The sequence below is a fragment of the Lacerta agilis genome, chromosome 3 (assembly GCF_009819535.1).
Source record: "Lacerta agilis isolate rLacAgi1 chromosome 3, rLacAgi1.pri, whole genome shotgun sequence".
In the NCBI taxonomy this organism is placed as follows: domain Eukaryota; kingdom Metazoa; phylum Chordata; class Lepidosauria; order Squamata; family Lacertidae; genus Lacerta; species Lacerta agilis.
Genome location: NC_046314.1, coordinates 37088469 through 37105009, shown reverse-complemented (window position 1 = coordinate 37105009; position 16541 = coordinate 37088469).

The following is a 16541-nucleotide window of genomic DNA, read 5'->3' as shown; positions in this document are numbered from 1 at the left end:
GAACAAAAAAGTTTCAGTAACATTACATTAAATCACAAAATCCCATGACTAAGATGCTGTCTCCAAAAGCATAAACACTTTCTACATCCCTACCCAAGAAGAAGAAGAAGAAGAAGAAGAAGAAGAAGAAGAAGAAGAAGAAGTGTTTGGATTTGATATCCCGCTTTATCACTACCCGAGGGGGTCTCAAAGCGGCTAACATTCTCCTTTCCCTTCCTCCCCCACAACAAACACTCTGTGAGGTGAGTGGGGCTGAGAGACTTCAAAGAAGTGTGACTAGCCCAAGGTCACCCAGCAGCTGCATGTGGAGGAGCGGGGACGCGAACCTGGTTCCCCAGATTATGAGTCTACCGCTCTTAACCGCTACACCACACTGGCTCTCTTAAATTTATGAGGGTCCTTATCTTTCTATGACCACAGTAGCTACGTGCTTCTACACTGAGGAAGTTTGTGTCAGCTTGCAAAAATTCATTTAATTGTAGTAAAACAGGTAGCAATAAAACAGGTGGCCTGTTTACTATAAGAACTGCTATGGGGACAGAAAAAAATAGCACAGGGACGTGGCAAGGAACAATAACATCACAAAAATGTGCCTCCAAAGATAAGCTTTGCCAGAATTCTGTGGTAGGAATGAACAACTTGTGGCCCTACAGGACTCCAATGCCCATCAGCCCAGTCAGCATGACCAATAGTCAGGGATGATGGTAGTTGTAGTTTAGCAACACTTCGAGGGCCACAGGTTGCTCAGTCCTCTACTGTGGTATGTATGTGTGTAACCAGATGATAAGCTGTTCCTATGTGCTCCCTACAGTTCATCTCATCTTGGCTCAGGAGTAAACCAAGAGATTACCCTCCAAATGGAGAAATAGTTCTGCTTATTCCAAGCCAATCTGAATTCAGTCACTGCTGGGGATTAGGAAGACCTGTAAAGCTCCACGAACCTTGGCTATGAATGATAGCTACAGGGAGAGATCCTGCAGGCAGGGAAGCACAGTTTTTGTTGGCTGTTGAAGATCACGTGTGTTTGCAAGAACATATGATCCTGGGATGCAAAAGGCAGGAAGCAAGAGCAATCTAGTCCTGGCAACTTATGTCCACAGTGAAGGAAGTTGCCACGTGGTAAACAGAGGATGCAACATATTTTTAAACAAACAAACAAACAAACAAACAAACAATTTCAATATAAAAGCTGAAAGTTTCAAGAAATTAGGCCTGCTACAATTCTTAGCAGTAGAAATAATGAAGGCAAACATGCAAGAAATGGTCCCTCTTTTCACTTTGATCTCACTGAATTAATAACTTAAAAGGTGTTCTGAAGTAAAAGGAATACTCAAGAAATGCAGCACAATGGATGAAAAGCAAAAGTGGCAAAAACACTTTGAAAGCCAGATTGCACTTCAAACAGGATGTGATTATATAGGCTATGCCTCGGTGACAGTGTGGTTTCAGAAGCAACTCACTAACCAATGCAACTGCATAAAAATAAAGATTCTCTGGGAATATAATGTGTTAAACACCGACCTTTATGTACACATTCTAGGCACCTTGGTGCAATGGGGGAAGGGCAAAGGTTCGGCACCTGAGGAAGAAATTGTCCTGATTAGTGCAAGTAGATGAGAAGCTTGAAATGAATATCCTTGTGATCCCCAGCACCTGGTATTCAGAGGCATGTTGCTTCCCATATGGAGGTATGGGAAGCTATTAGTAGCAACTTATCTTCCATGAATTTCCTGGCAAGAGAGACGGCTGTTCCATCCTTTACTTAACTTAGTGTCTTAGCATGGGAAGACAGGCTATAGTTGACTTAATATATCAGAGATGTCCATAGTCCAACCTTATGGAGTTGGAGCAGATGACAGAAGGACTCAGGTACCACATCCAGTGGCATTAAATGGCGATTACATGCACACACAAACATACCCCTCTAGCTACCTATCCCCCTTTTAAGAGAAAATTTGCAGGTGAAAAATGAAAATGAAAACATAAAATACGTTTCATGTTTGAAAATTATTCAGTTAAGCAGGACATGATGTCCGGAGTTCATTCAAAATGGAAATTAGCAACTTACTATTTTTCAAACAGCATCCAGGGGGAAAAAAAGTTTGCTTAAGAGGAGCTGCTGCCTCAAATGAATACCTTCAGATTCTACAGCTTCAACTCTTGACTTCTGCTTTGAATCCTGTCTGGATACTATTTTGGACATGCGCTCTGCATATTATTCTTTGCTGCTTTTATCTGCTGGCTTTGAGTGAATAATCTCCAAAGCCAGCACCAACTGTGAGGTTTTCAAGTACCGCATCACATCTTTATCTTTTATTTCTGTAACAACAACAACAAAAGCAAAGCCATATTAGGGTGCTTCACCCTAATAAAAAAAAAAGTTATTTCCTGTGTTTTATTCATTTAAAGGAAATAATCCAGAAGCAGATCAGTTTTCCTAGCCCGGGCAAGGCTTAGATCAATCAATGGGTGCAATCTCCAACAGCAAGAGGAATGAAACATTTACAAGTAGCATCAATATAGTGTCAAAAATAAAATGTAGTCTGACAGTTTGAAAGCAATTGTGTATATCACAGGATAATAAATATTTGCTAGCAGGTGGAAGCCTTGCTTTGGTGAAGCTGTAGGTGCTATTTTAAAAATAATAAAATAATAAAAGTTTATAAAAAAGAATAAGTTTGTTTTACTTAAACAAAGTAGAGCTTAAACAGATCTAACTTAGTCATGTTTGTTAATTTATGAGTAAAACTCAGTTAAATACCATCCATTGAATTAAATGGATGTGTTGTTAGAGATTTCTGGGGTTGTGTCCAAACAAGTCCATGGATTGTGACACTAGAAATATGTATGGTGGTAAGGATGTGCTCAGAGGCACCAACTTCTGAGGGAGAATGGAGAGGGGTGCCAACCGTCGCATGATGCATGACGCATGACATCAACATCCCAATGTTCCTGCTCCCCTCCAATACACACCATTTGTATTTTCACAGGGCAATTCCCAGAAGGTTTGGTTGGAGTCTCAGTTATCTTGTGAACATCACCCCTTTATGCATATGCATCAATTAAGCTTGAGAGTGAGAAGGGGGGAGGGAGGCTGGTCACTGAATAAGTAGCACACATAGGCGCAAACTCCATAGGGCCCAGGGGTCTTCAGCCCCATCAAAGTCTGTTGGGATGGGACTAAGCCCCCCAATCTTGAGGATCCAGGGCTTTCTGGACCTCACGGTGGTTAGCCTTGCCGCCAATGTTGGGCAGAACTTGGCTTCTCTGGTAGCCCACAATTTTTGGCTGACAAGCAAGAGGGAGAGGAAGAATAGAATGGAAAGATGGGTTAAAGGGGAAATAAGATGTGTACATGAAGATCCTAAAGTTGCAACCTTCTGTCTACTTATCTCAGAGTTAGCGCCATTCTGCTCAATGGGGCAAGGCATGCAAAGAGTTGCATTACTAATTTGTGTAGGGGGCTAAAGAGTTTAGTCAAAGTCCCAGCTCATCAAGAGCACTAATCGTAATACAGCTCAAGACAGTGACTTTAGATCAGTACAAAATTATATCTGCACTTGTGAGTTATGGTAACAAAAAGTTTGGAAACCACCAATTCTGCAGCCGTTCCTATGTCCCGGAAATCAACTGCTGTACTTTTGCTTTGTTTCCCTTAAAAATACTATCACAAAGAGCAGCATGATCTATCCAGTGCTACGCATTGATAAACAGGCTACATTTTCCAAGAAGAGATTTATTCATGTCGTCTCCTGTTCGATATTTTGTTTCACCTACCATTCATTTTAGAAGGGAAATGGAAGTAGGTGTCAGTTTTCATTTACTGCTTTCCTGCAATATATTTCAGTCTGTTGTTGCACCATTCAAGCAGTTAAGTGCGAAATCTTCCAGTGCCCATCCGGCATAGAGACCTTGCATCAAAATTGCTCACACATTCCCAGGCTCAAGGTCCTTTACTGCAGGGCAGTTGGCCAAGTCTTTATGTGGGACTTCTGAGCTCTGCCCACAGAGCTCCTAAAGAATCAGAAAACACAGCCGCACCTGCATTTTGGCAAGTCCTCCTTGAAATATGTGACATCCAGTCTACATGCAGCTGGGAAGGAGGACTGTGGTTAGCTTTATTAAAAAAGAAATTTAGCTATTTGTAGAATAACCAAACTTACTGCTCTTACCTGCTTGGCTGTGTGTGTTTTGCATGTGTGTGTGTGCGAGTGCGAGTGCGCACAACACATTGAACACATTTTCTTTTTCTCTAACTTTTAATATTGTTATCATTTTTGTTGATAGTATCAGTAATATATATGTAAATATGGATTTGTATGTTAAAGACCACTTTCTTCTGTTTTTACTTGTTAACACATCAATAAAAAATAAAAATAAAATTTTCATTTCAGTTACAGTCTCCACATTTACACATAGCATCAGAGAGCTAAATAAATTGGGGGGCGGGCATTTATTCTTTATTTTTTACCTAGTCTAATTTTGTTTTTGGATTTCCTGTATCCTCTCCCAGCTGTCCCTACTGCATAGCCTTTTAATTTAAGAGAAGAGCATAGCTACCAGTCCAGAGTGAAATTCCAGGAATCAGAGTCCTGTGGTGTTAGATGCATGTTACTAGAGTTCAATCTGGTATTGGTAGTCCTGTTCTCCTCTTCGCTGAAATACACCAGCAGAAGACCAGTGAATGCATTACAAATATGTATTTACAAACAGATTTTAGCTCTGCCTGGTCAATACCCTCTCACCCGTTGGAGCAATTTAAGAATCTGATTCTCATTGCACATTTGCTACACTAAAGGGCAATCATTTGGAAAGTCTCACACAACACAACTTCAGTGGCAAATATTGGAAGAGAAGCTTTGATTAACACCACATGCTGACAGAGGAGAACTGTCTGAGAGTAGGGGGTAGGAGATGCAGGCTTTGATATTGGTAAACGGAAATGGCGAAAATGAAATAAATGGGTACAGTATGATGGTGGAGCTACAGCAAACTGTTTTTAATAAACTATTTCCCCATATTTTAGAATAGGGGTCCCCAACCTTTTGGGGCCTGTGTGCACAACTGAACATTTAAGAAACCACTATGGGCACAACAAAAGACCCATTTCATACCAAGAGAAAAGTAGAGATGCTCTGTAACACCACCCCAGGAAAAAACAGGCAAAAGATGTTCATGCAGAAACACTTTCATGCCTCAAAACAAATAAAACATAGTAAAAGAAAAGAGAAGCTTCCCCACCCCCTATCAAAGAACCTCTTTAATAAAATGGTTCCAAGGGTGCCATTGCAGCAGTAATACACTTTAGCAGCAATCTTATGGAAACCTTTGTGGGAGTAAAGTTCGCATTGAAGTCAACTGGTGGGATTCACCTAACGAGCCTAGCCAGCAGAAGCCCCGTGGAAGGACTTCCACTTGCACAATGGGGCACTGAAGTGCATAGCATGCTATCTGAAGGGTACTATGCACTACAGACTGAAATTCAGTACTCAGAAGTCTGGAAGTCTTGAGATATTTGCAGACGCAAGTTTTGGAAGTGACACCACGGATGGCAAAAGCACTTCCGGGGTATGCTACATGCACAACCAGTGTCTGTTTGATTGGTCAAGCAAGAAGCAGACAACAGTGAGCCTAAGTTCTTGTGAAACTGAACTCAATGCTCTGTCATATTCACTTTTGGATTGTGAATGGTTGTTGCAACTGTTTGAGGAGATGAGGGGTAATGTAAAGAGTCCTATACAGGTTTACCAAGACAACAGGTCGTGTCTGTCTTTGCTAACTTCTGAGGCATGTAAGCAAAGAACCAAGTAAATGTAAAGGTAAAGGGACTCCTGACCATTAGGTCCAGTTGCGGACGACTCTGGGGTTGCGGTGCTCATCTCACTTTCCTGGCCGAGGGAGCTGGCGTACAGCTTCTGGGTCATGTGGCCAGCATGACTAAGCCACTTCTGGAAAACCAGAGCAGCGCACGGAAATGCCGTTTACCTTCCCGCTGGAGCGGTACCTATTTATCTACTTGCACTTTGACATGCTTTCAAACTGCTAGGTTGGCAGGAGCAGGGACCGAGCAATGGGAGCTCACCCCATCGCGGGGTTTCGAACCACCAACCTTCTGATCAGCAAGCCCTTGGCTCTGTGATTTAGACCACAGCGCCACCCACGTCCCTCCTAAAGAACCAAGTACTTACTGTTAAAATTATAACGTGCAAGAGAGCGTATCCAGAAAGGACTCATTCAGGTGTCCTACATGCCAGGAAAAGAAATACTTGCAGATCTGTTGTCAAAAGCGGCTGCAGTTAAGCTGAAATACTGCAGCAGCGGGTTACATGAAATGGGGGAGGATGTTGGGAATCCCATTCCTCCCATGCTGCAGACAGATGTGTGGGATTGTTACATGTCTGTTTACATTCCGGCACTGATAGTTGGAGTCTTGTGAGAGGAAATTGAGATATGCTGTTTCCGCTCTGTATTGCTTTTGCAGCTCTCTCTCTGAGGAAGAAAGACAGAGAGAGAGGCCATGTTTTTATTTGTTCTGTTACGTTTGATTTAATTTGCAACAAATTAGACTTAGATTTTACTCCTCAAGGCTGAGCTTCTGTTTTGAACTCTGCTCATCGTGTGCTCATGTCCCTGGATATGGGCCACATCAGCATGACAGCCACCGGAGTGAAGAATCCCGGGCGACACTGTGTTGGGGGAGGCAACAGGCCTTGGCGTTATCACCCAACACTTCCCCTCTCTTTCTCCCCTACCCCCTGAAATCGGCTGTGAGGTGGGTCAGGAGAACCCCCAGAACGGGGTGGGGGTTTTGCTTAGCAAGGTGGAATGCTTACACAGGTGGTAGATTTGTCATAGTGTAAAGACCATAAAGAAGGCTGATCACCGAAGAATTGATGCTTTTGAATTATGGTGCTGGAGGAGACTCTTGAGAGTCCCATGGACTTCAAGAAGCTCAAACCTATCCATTCTTAAGGAAATCAGCCCTGAATGCTCACTGGAAGGACAGATCCTGAGGCTCCAATACTTTGGCCACCTCAGGAGAAGAGAAGACTCCCTGGAAAAGACCCTGATGTTGGGAAAGATGGAGGGCACAAGGAGAAGGGGATGACAGAGGACAAGATGGCTGGAGAGTGTTCTCAAAGCTACCAACATGAGTCTGACAAAACTGCGGGAGGCAGTGGAAGACAGGAGTGCCTGCCGTGCTCTGGTCCATGGGGTCACGAAGAGTCGGACATGACTAAATGACTAAACAACAACAACACTGAATTCCATCCAGTGGGTTTTCCTTCTGTGCAAGCATGTTTAGATATTTTTAATTAAAGCTGCAATTTGAGGAATATTCTCAGGAGTTATCCCAGTGCACAGGATTGTACTGTCATTTATTGCTGCAACCAATTTAACTTTTCAGCCAGTGATTTCCTGATAAAAGTCACTGCTCTACAGCTTGCAGAGCTGAATGTAAAGCCTTATGGTACTCCACAAACACCCACTTCCTTTAAATACACTTAAATAAATTACTTGAACTCCTTCTTGCACATGAATGGGGGGGGCAGGCTATATTGCACAAGCATCATATAACTGATTCAAGCATAACGTGCAGTTTGTCCAAGCAAGCTTATTCGATACAGAGAGAAAAAAAAATATACAGCTCCACTGCTAACATTTGTTAGCAAGAGAAATTGGAGCACCATTTCAGAGTCACTGGCATTTCTTTATGGAATCAACGCACTCAGGAAGCATAGCATTTCAAGGACCCAAGCATCTCAGAAGAAGTATTTGCTCCAACCAGATGAAAATATGAATGAAAAGTGAGCTGTCTGTAACACGGACTTCAGTATTTGCTCTCAGTTGCAACACTAGAACATTTAATTGCATAGGCCCCTGTAACATTTAATGGGGAATACCCAATTTCCATACAAAACGATGGTTGCCCCTCCTCATCGTCATTTTCCACTTAGGGACAGTTTCCAGGTGAATTCATCTGTGACAGCTAAAAGGAACATCCGCTCAGCTTTTTCTTTAAAAGTACAAAAATGCTTTTTATCTGAGTCTTGGAGAGCTGCTGCCAATCACAACTCACAGCACTGAGCTCAATCAATCAATGGTATCTGATGGTACGGTTGGTCCGTCCATAATAATCCACAATGGGTTCAGTAGATAAGCTGGGTGGGTTTACTCACCTTCTCAGCACAGACAGAAGGACCAGGGTGTGGGGTGTCCTAGCCTTCTAGGAATTCCACTTTCCTTTCTAGTTGGTCAAGGGACTAGGAACAAGGGTTTTGCACCTGGCCATGGACCAAAGAGACAGCGTGAGGATCCTGCTGGTGTTCTGCCCATCCTACTGCCCAAATTTCTCCCTCCTTGAGCTTACTTATGGATATGATCATGAAGGTGGGGGTGGAAAACTCCAAGAATGTGGTCCTGAGGAATTTCAACATTCACATTCATGATCCCCCATCCTTACTGCACTTTAGGGGGTGGATTTTTTAAAAAAAGGGCAATAAAAGCAATGTTGTTTACAAAGGGAAGACGAGTCCTAGACAAGAGAGATAGACCCTAGAGAAGGAAAAGGCTAGAATACACGATACAGACCATAACTAGCCAGGACAGCTGAATGATAGGCCATCTGCAAGTGGGGAAGCTGCACTGCTATTAAAATGAAGAAGAAATTGGATTTTTTTATGAGCTGTGAAAGAAAACTAAAGCTGAAGGGGAAAAAAAATAGGAGATGAAGAAATTTAGTTCACAACACTCTGCCGTTCTCCCATAAAATGTAAGTGAACAAAGCATAACCATTTCACAATAAATGCTCAGTGTAGAAGCAGCCTAACTAAGTACAGTACAGGAAATGGAAATTTTTGCATAGTCTCTTTCTCGCTGCCTCCACATTCCTCTCTTCTTCCATTTCCAGTGCTGAATTTCAGATTCTAAACTCTTCAGGACGAGCACTCTTTAGAACACAAAGGACACTAATAGCACAATATAAAAAATATAAATGAATAGCCCTGTCCATTAAACTATGCACAGAAATGCATCTTTTTAAAATTACATATTACCTGAACTATATGTTAAGTCATGCAATGACTGGCAGCTGCAATCCTATACACAGTGGGAGTAAGTCCCGCTGAGGTCAGGAGCAGACAAATTAACAGTGTAGGATTCCACTGTACATGCCATTCAGCTGGCACACAACGTCTCTTAACTGTGAAAGTTGGTGACATTACAGTGTTACTGCGGCGGGAACAGTTCTGAAGAATCTACAGGGCTATTGAATGAAGCACAAGAAACTTGACAGGCCTAATGGCAGCTGAATGACACATCTTTCCAACTTGCACCCTCCTGCATATATTCATAAAAGGTGCATCTTCTAGGAAATGGTCATTTCTTATGCCCCGGCTTCAAAACAGGAGAACCATTCTCAAACTATCCAGCTCAGCTTTTGTGATGCAAGGCACTTTCAGAGATTCCAAATTAACAAATCTTAGGGGAGAAACCTCTCAAACCCTTTCAGTGCTAGGTATTATGACAGAGTTTCTGAAGCGGATGAAAAATGGGGTGAAATCTAAGGTTAGGATTTGAAATGCAGATTCAATCACATCCCACAGATTGATTCTTGCTGAATCTAAAGAAGAATTGAGGGCAGGGGTAGGGCTTTCGCTACTTTGTAATAATTACTCCCGAGCTCCCATTTCCTCAACATTTCCTCTTGTTTCTAGTGCTGAGACAACAAAATGTGTAGTAGTAGTAGTAGTAGTAGTAATAATAATAATAATAATAATAATAATAATAATAATAATAATATTTTATTTGTACCTCGCCCTCCCAGGCCGGAGCCAGGCTCAGAGCGGCTAACATCATATAAATAATACAATGCTATGCAGTTAATAAACTCAAATGACTAACTCTGGCACATGAGCTACCCAAGGCAACAAAAAATCATATTTTTAGTTCAGCCACCTAAAACAATTGCTCCTGCTTTAGTGGGAATCATCACCCCAGCTCCATTCAATTCACCACTCTCTGCCTTCTCAACTTTCCCTCCTGGCTTTGATCCCTGCTCCCCATCTCAAACCCTGCCCAGATAACCTGCTTTCTCCTAGTATTACAGGTTTACTTTGGATCTTTACTGAGCAAGATCCACGCAGAGTCCTCAGGGCTCAACGCTGCATTTACCTCAAAGACAAATCAACAGAGATGATCATGGGTGTTCATCTCGCTTGCCCTTCTTTTCTACTGTTGAGCTTAGCTGCAGGCTGTACTAACAGAGAAGGAAAAAGATCACTCAAGTTGTTGAGCTGAAGGGACACACTTTCCCCAGCCCAGCTATTAAATGGCCTTTTAAGTATTCAATAAACCACATACAGACCCAGCAACCAGATTCTGGGCTAAGCAGAAAGCAATAACTGAAACGCACAGGGAATGTGCTTGTCTGCACTCTCCCCCCATCTCTTCCCAGTTAAAATCTGCCATCTCTCCAGTGCTAGGAAAGAAAGAGACAGACACGCATCCGGACTACCTGTATTGCCACTCCGAGTTAAACACAGCTCCCTGCTATGGTACCTTTAGATGACTATCAGCATTCATGTGTGCTTTTGCCATTTCAGGGATCACCTGGCATAGTTTCAGCTCAACCCAGGAAAAATATACCACTGTTTTAGCTCTTTTAATTTACTTATATGTTTAGATGTTGTTACAAATTTATATTCGTGTGCATATGCATGCATGTGTAAGAGAGAAATTACTTTGCTTTTATTTTTTTAAAAAATTATCAAAAAGAAAACATATTTTTTTAAACATACACACATATACATATACACACAGATATTTACACTTATTTTCACAAAGCCATATTCATATCAATACCTTTATGGGGTTCCCTGAACCCCAGGACTTGCTCCCAATCCTTCCCTGGCTTCCAGAATTCTTCCCCTTTTAAACTGCCTCTAATTACATACTTCGTCTAACTTTGCAATATGAACTTCTTGCTGAGGTGGAGCTGGGAACAACAATTCCTTTTCCCAATGGCAGGCAGTGCCACCATTGACCAGCATTCAGTCAAATGGATGGAAAGGGTTGTGTAGCAGTAACCAAAGGCAGGCTTTTTCTCACTCTGTGGCACCCGATCTACTCGTGCATTTCCAGGTCACGCCCATAACCTTTCAGAACCCTTATGTGTGAAAAAGCCCTTTTGTACTTCTGATGCCAAGTGAAAACCAGACTTTTCAGTTTTCATTTCAGTTGGCCATGGGAGGTAGTGGTGGTGGGCAATAAATCTGTTATTTCTGCATGATTTGACCACCCCTTTCCTGGTGGGCCTGTTTATTTCTTGGAGCGCATTTATCTTATGTTTTATCTACTCAGCAGCAGGTTTCACTGAGTTCCATGAGCCTTACTCCCATGTAAGTGTGTACTAGAATACAACCTAAATCAGGCATAGGCAGTCTTGGCACTCCAGCTATTTAGGGACTACAACTCCCATCATCCCTAGCTAACAGGACCATCTTGATACACCGAATTCTGCAGGATTTGAAGCATATTTTTTATTATTTTATACTATACTACAACAAGAAAATCAAACATACATTCACATACATTTTCCAATTTTGGCTAACATAGCCGTGACTTCCCTCAGATCAGACCTTCCACATGGCTTTCAAAATTATATCTTAGTATTATACTTCTTTAATCTGCCATTGCTTCCATTATCATAAATCTCATACATACTCTAACTACCATACTTACAATAATATTTCTACACATTAACTACAAAACTTCTTTAAGTCCTATTAGCGTATTCAATTGCAAATTGTCTTTCAAATAGTTCGTAAACTTTAACCAGTCTTTGATGAATTTCTGGTCCCGCTGTTCCCGGATTCTTCCCGTCATTTTATCCAGTTCTGCATATCCCATCAGTTTCACTGTCCATTCTTCTTTCGTCGGTACGAATTCTGCAGGATTTGATTCTGGGTATGCATGGTTAGTATTAAAAAGCTGGATAGCACTATTTAAATAGAATAAACACAGGTGGTTTTTAAAGCATTCTAATCAAAGACCAGGGACGCGGGTGGCACTGTGGTCTAAACCACAGAGCCTAGGGCTTGCCGATCAGAAGGTCAGTGGTTCGAATCCCCATGACGGGGTGAGTTCCCGTTGCTCGGTCCCAGCTCCTACCAACCTAGCAGTTCAAAAGCACATCAAAGTGCAAGTAGATAAATAGGTACTGCTCCAGCAGGAAGGTAAACGGCGTTTCCGTGCATTGCTCTGGTTCGCCAGAAACGGCTTAGTCATTCTGGCCACATGACCTGGAAGCTTTACGCCGTCTCCCTTGGCCAGTAAAGCGAGATGAGCGCCACAACCCCAGAGTTGTTCGCAACTGGACTTAACAGTCAGGGGTCCCTTTACCTTTACCTTAATCAAAGACCTCTTTGTTTTTTATTTCATTCCAAAGCCTTCCTAAAAACATATATGGCAAATAATTGACCTTTAAATAGGGAAATCAAATGGAAGCTTTTAAATCCTGTTCAGAAGACTATGACTGCAAACCAACAATAAGGATGAGATTATACACCACAGATAATTTTATTTATTCATTCATCAAAGTTATTTATTATTTGCTTTTGTGGGTCAAGCCTTACAAACTGACGCCTTCCCTTCTAAAACCAGTGGTGTACAATGAGGTTGAAACTAGCTGCTCCTATCTCTCTCTGGTAGTTGCTAGTAAACTAAAAGTTGTGGTGTAGCAGAATTGATGGTGAGTTTCGTCATCCTCATTGGTTGCCACTTGAAGGAGCCAAGATGCTCCCAGTGTGACAACACATCAGTTGTTTTAGTACTTGATGCATAAATGCCACTTAGTTCAGTGTCCAAACTGTCCCAATATCATCTAGCTTCAGCCAAAGTGATAACGATTATTTAGTTAGTTCATTGTTCAGCCTTCATTTTCTGTGGATACAAATGAAAACTTGAAGTGCCCCCGTGGTGCAAATAATGGAAAATTTGACCAATAACATTCCAGATACAGTCGTGAAATGATTTCTGTCCTAACTGTCTTGTCAATTAAAGTAGCACAGGAAGATGACAAATTGCTTACAGGTTGTGCTCTCTTGCTGTCCTGCACAACAGTTACCAAGAAATTGAACCATCATTTATAATTAAAGTGGCATGCAGTATGCAGCAGTAATAGGCACATTTTTCAGATGGGACTGTAGAGCAACATAATTGTTGTTGTTGTTGTTCAGTCGTTCAGTCGTGTCCGACTCTTCGTGACCCCATGGACCAGAGTACGCCAGGCACGCCTATCCTTCACTGCCTCTCGCAGTTTGGCCAAACTCATGTTAGTAGCTTCAAGAAGACTGTCCAACCATCTCATCCTCTGTCGTCCCCTTCTCCTTGTGCCCTCCATCTTTCCCAACATCAGGGTCTTTTCTAGGGATTCTTCTCTTCTCATGAGGTGGCCAAAGTACTGGAGCCTCAACTTCAGGATCTGTCCTTCTAGTGAGTACTCAGGGCTGATTTCTTTGAGAATGGATAGGTTTGATCTTCTTGCAGTCCACGGGACTCTCAAGAGTCTCCTCCAGCACCATAATTCAAAAGCATCAATTCTACGGCGATCAGCCTTCTTTATGGTCCAGCTCTCACTTCCGTACATTACTACTGGGAAAACCATAGCTTTAACTATACGGACCTTTGTCGGCAAGGTGATGTCTTTGCTTTTTAAGATGCTGTCTAGGTTTGTCATTGCTTTTCTCCCAAGAAGCAGGCGTCTTCTGATTTCGTGACTGCTGTCACCATCTGCAGTGATCATGGAACCCAAGAAAGTGAAATCTCTCACTGCCTCCATTTCTTCCCCTTCTATTTGCCAGGAGGTGATGGGACCAGTGGCCATGATCTTAGTTTTTTTGATGTTGAGCTTCAGACCATATTTTGCGCTCTCTTCTTTCACCCTCATTAAAAGGTTCTTCAATTCTTCCTCACTTTCTGCCATCAAGGTAGTATCATCAGCATATCTGAGGTTGTTGATATTTTTTCCGGCAATCTTAATTCCGGTTGGGGATTCATCCAGCCCAGCCTTTCGCATGATGTATTCTGCATATAAGTTAAATAAGCAGGGAGACAATATACAGCCTTGTCGTACTCCTTTCCCAATTTTGAACCAATCAGTTGTTCCATATCCAGTTCTAACTGTAGCTTCTTGTCCCACATAGAGATTTCTCAGGAGGCAAATGAGGTGATCCGGCACTCCCATTTCTTTAAGAACTTGCCATAGTTTGCTGTGGTCGACACAGTCAAATGCTTTTGCATAATCAATGAAGCAGAAGTAGATGTTTTTCTGGAACTCTCTGGCTTTCTCCATAATCCAGCGCATGTTTGCAATTTGGTCTCTGGTTCCTCTGCCCCTTCGAAATCCAGCTTGCACTTCTGGGAGTTCTCGGTCCACATACTGCTTAAGCCTGCCTTGTAGAATTTTAAGCATAACCTTGCTAGCGTGTGAAATGAGTGCAATTGTGCGGTAGTTGGAGCATTCTTTGGCACTGCCCTTCTTTGGGATTGGGATGTAGACTGATCTTCTCCAATCCTCTGGCCACTGCTGAGTTTTCCAAACTTGCTGGCATATTGAGTGCAGCACCTTAACAGCATCCTCTTTTAAAATTTTAAATAGTTCAGCTGGAATATCATCACTTCCACTGGCCTTGTTGTTAGCAAGGCTTTCTAAGGCCCATTTGACTTCACTCTCCAGGATGTCTGGCTCAAGGTCAGCAACCACATTTCCTGGGGTGTATGAGACCTCCATATCTTTCTGGTATAATTCCTCTGTGTATTCTTGCCACCTCTTCTTGATGTCTTCTGCTTCTGTTAGGTCCTTTCCACTTTTGTCCTTAATTGTGGTAATCTTTGTACGAAATGTTCCTTTCATATCTCCAATTTTCTTGAATAAATCTCTGGTTTTTCCCATTCTGTTATTTTCCTCTATTTCTTTGCATTGCTCGTTTAGAAAGGCCCTCTTGTCTCTCCTTGCTATTCTTTGGAAATCTGCATTCAATTTCCTGTATCTTTCACGATCTCCTTCGCATTTTGCTTGTCTTCTCTCCCCCGCTATTTGTAAGGCCTCATTGGTCAGCCACTTTGCTTTCTTGCATTTCTTTTTCATTGGGATGGTTTTCGTTGCTGTCTCCTGTATAATGTTACGAGCCTCCATCCACAGTTCTTCAGGTACTCTATCCACCAAATCTAAATCCTTGAACCTGTTCTTCACTTCAACTGTGTATTCATAAGGAATTTGATTTAGATTGAATCTTACTGGCCCAGTGGTTTTTCCTACTTTCTTCAGTTTAAGCTGGAATTTTGCTATAAGAAGCTGATGATCTGAGCCACAGTCAGCTCCAGGTCTTGTTTTTGCTGAGTGTATAGAGCTTCTCCATCTTTGGCTGCAGAGAATATAATCAATCTGATTTCGATGTTGCCCATCTGGTGATGTCCATGTGTAGAGTCGTCTCTTGTGTTGTTGGAAAAGAGTGTTTGTGATGACCAGCTTGTTCTCTTGACAGAACTCTATTAGCCTTTGCCCTGCTTCATTTTGATCTCCAAGGCCAAACTTGCCAGTTGTTCCTTTTATCTCTTGACTTCCTACTTTAGCATTCCAATCCCCTATAATGAGAAGAACATCCTTCTTTGGTGTCATTTCTATAAGGTGTTGTAAGTCTTCATAGAATTGGTCAATTTCGGTTTCTTCAGCACTGGTAGTTGGTGCATAAACTTGGATTACTGTGATGTTAAAAGGACTGCCTTGGATTCGTATCGAGATCATTCTATCATTTTTGAAGTTGCATCCCAGTACAGCTTTCGCCACTCTTTTGTTGACTATGAGGGCCACTCCATTTCTTTTACGGGATTCCTGCCCACAGTAGTAGATATGATAGTCATCCGAACTGAATTCGCCCATTCCTGTCCATTTTAGTTCACTGATGCCTAGGATGTCAATGTTTATTCTTGCCATCTCATTTTTTACCACATCCAGCTTACCAAGGTTCATGGTTCTTACATTCCAGGTTCCTATGCAATACTTTTCTTTACAGCATTGGACTTTCCTTTCGCTTCCAGGCATATCCACAACTGAGCGTCCTTTCGGCTTTGGCCCAGCCGCTTCATCAGCTCTGGATCTACTTGTACTTGTCCTCCGCTCTTCCCCAGTAGCAAGTTGGACGCCTTCCGACCTGAGGGGCTCATCTTCCAGCGTCATATCTTTTATATGCCTGTTGTCTTTGTCCATGGAGTTTTCTTGGCAGGGATACTGGAGCGGCTTGCCAGTTCCTTCTCCAGGTGGATCACGTTTGGTCCAAACTCTCCGCTATGACCTGTCCATCTTGACCTGTCCATAGCTTGCCTGAGTAATTCAAGCCCCTTCGCCACGACAAGGCAGTGATCCATGAAGGGGGCAACATAATTAGAATAATGCAAAAAGAATTCCAATAAAAATTGGTTTAATTGGGGCATGTAGCACAACACTATTTTTCTCCATAATAAATAACAGCATCAGTGGGGTA